This window comes from Macaca fascicularis, chromosome 3 (genome assembly GCF_037993035.2).
Source record: "Macaca fascicularis isolate 582-1 chromosome 3, T2T-MFA8v1.1".
Taxonomy (NCBI): Eukaryota; Metazoa; Chordata; class Mammalia; order Primates; family Cercopithecidae; genus Macaca; species Macaca fascicularis.
This window is the reverse complement of record NC_088377.1, coordinates 48,528,662-48,531,608: the sequence shown is the minus strand read 5'-3', so window position 1 is coordinate 48,531,608 and position 2,947 is coordinate 48,528,662.

The following is a 2,947-nucleotide window of genomic DNA, read 5'->3' as shown; positions in this document are numbered from 1 at the left end:
TCACATCAGACCAAGAACGTTCTTACTCTAACCCCCATGATTACTATTCCCCATGATTACTATAACCCCCATGATTGAGAAGACATTTATGCAGTCAGAAAGCCAAATTTATATTTTATTAAGGAGGGGAGGAGGTGTAAAGCTAAGAAGAGAGTGCCTTGAGAGATCCAAAACAATGGAAAACCATAACAGATTTTATTTTGACTCTGGGCACATTCACGATTAAACTGGTGTTCAGTTTACCTTCTTAATAAAGTGATATTAATGGAAATTCCTATTGCCCAAGCTCTGATATTGGAAGGGAGGGTTGTCTCAAATATACGTATAGAGCCAGAGGAAGCATATGTGTGATTCAAAGGCCCGACTAGTAGAGGCTAAAGAAGTTCAGTTGCTTAATCTGTCCTGATGTGTGTTGATGGAGCTCATGATATGAACACACATGTGTCCCATTAGTCCTGGTGATGTTCTGTCATTAGGGTAGTTAGTGCAAACAACAATGGCTGCATTGGGGCAATTTCTCCTATGCCGTTCCACCAAAATGTAATGTAAATGGAAATTTCCAGGCTTAGGGAAGGAAGTCTGGTGAGCACCTCAGAAAAGGCTTGTTTTGATCACCAGTAGCCAACACGTGGGTCAGCGTGGACCTCTCTTGCCCTCTGCATTTCACTTCTATGCTTGTCTTCCTACGAGTCTCTGCAGAGGAAATTCCAGGTAAGGTAATATTAAGGCTTGAGGTATCTAGGAAACTTCATTAGAAACTAGGGCATTGTCAGCTTATCCCTTAAGTCAGAGGATGACATTTGACCAACCCATGAGAAAAGCTTCCTCAGAAGACAGAGAAAAAAAAGTCACTTGAAGGCCACAAATCAGAATGGAAAATTATTAGCAAAGTTGCTGAAGGGAGGAAGAGAGACACGGGTCAGATGGTGAAAAACTTACACCATGGAGATTTGTACAGAAAGATGGACACTAATGTGGAAAGTGATGGAGAAGTATATGGATACTTAAATAAAAGGGAAGTGTGTGGATATCTCTAATGGGTTGAAGTGATCAGAAGGAGCATGGGAGAAGTTGAGCTTTTAGTCCACTAGAAGCTGAGTATGAAACAACAGTGTGAAGTGACAGCCAGAAAGATGATACTGTAGGTTGCCTTAGAAGAGACAGAGTAATAAATGTGACTTTTTTTTTTTTTTTTTTCCCGGAGGGAGTTTTACTCTTGTTGCCCAGGCTGGAGTGCAGTGGTGTGATCTTGGCTCACCGCAACCTCTGCCTCCCGGGTTCAAGCGATTCTCCTGCCTCGGCCTCCCGAGTAGCTGGGATTACAGGCATGCACCACCACGCCCGGCTGATTTTGCATTTTTAGTAGAGATGGGGTTTCTCCATGTTGGTCAGGCTGGTCTCGAACTCCTGACTTCAGGTGATCCACTCGCCTCAGCCTCCCAAAATGCCAGGATTACAGGCGTGAGCCACCGTGCCTGGCCAGATGTGACTCTTTCTGAGTTCTTCACTCTAAAAAGTAAATAGATAATCTGCACTGCATGAAAGTCTAGAAAGACATTTAGGAGAAAAAACACAAAAAGAATAGGGTGGTGGATATTTGAGGGATCAATTAAGGTTACTTTTTTTTTTTTTTAAATTATACTTTAAGTTCTAGGGTACATGTGCACAATGTGCAGGTTTGTTATATATGTATACATGTGCCGTGTTGATGTGCTGCACCCATTAACTCGTCATTTACATTAGGTGTGTCTCCTAATGCTATCCCTCCCCCTTCCCCCCACCCCACGACAGGCCCCAGTGTGTAATGTTCGCCACTCTGTGTCCAAGTGTTCTCATTGTTCAATTCTCACCTATGAGTGAGAACATGTGGTGTTTGGGTTTCTGTCCTTGCAATAGTTTGCTCAGAATGATGGTTTCCAGCTTCATCCATGTCCCTACAAAGGACATGAAATCATCCTTTTTTATGGCTGCATAGTATTCCATGGTGTATATGTGCCACATTTTCTTAATCCTGTCTATCATTGATGGACATTTGGGTTGGTTCCAAGTCTTTGCTATTGTGAATAGTGCTGCAATAAACATACGTGTGCCTGTGTCTTTATAGCAGCATGATTTATAATCCTTTTTGTATATACCCGGTAATGGGATGGCTGGGTCAAATGGTATTTCTAGTTCTAGATCCTTGAGGAATCGCCACACTGCCTTCCACGGTGGTTGAACTAGTTTACAGTCCCACCAACAGGGTAAAAGTGTTCCTATTTCTCCGCATCCTCTCCAGCATCTTTTTTATTTTATTTTTTTGAGACGGAGTCTCGCCCTGTCACCCACGCTGGAGTACGGTGACACAACCTTGGCTCACTGCAACCTCTGCCTCCTGGGTTCAAGAAATTCTAATGCCTCAGCCTCCTAAGTAGCTGCAATTACAGGTATGTGCCACCACGCCTGGCTAATTTTTGTGTTTTTAGTAGGGATGGGTTTCACTATGTTGGCCAGGCTGGTCTCGAACTCCTGACCTCAGGTGATCTGCCTGCCTCGGCCTTCCAAAGTGCTGGGATTACAGATGTGAGCCACTGTGCCCAGCCTGAAATTAACAATTATTAATATATCTTATGTTAGATATAGGGGATGACAGAGGAGAAGAAAACAAATATTCAGTACGCACATACACACACATACACAAATAAATGCCCATAACTATTACAGTTTTTGTTTCTGCAGCTGCTTACATGGTTTTGGCTGGTATTTATAATGACTTGCTTTCACTACCCATTCCAATTCTCTTTGTCTACAGTTATTCATGATTCTTTGCCTGGTGGGGTAACCCAAACCTTTATTCCTGAAGCATCTGGGCCACTAGCAGTCTTGTCTGAATTGGGTTGTGGTTTTCTATTGGCTTACATCATGGGACATGAGAGTGCACCCTAGAAAATCTGATTGTAGACATAAT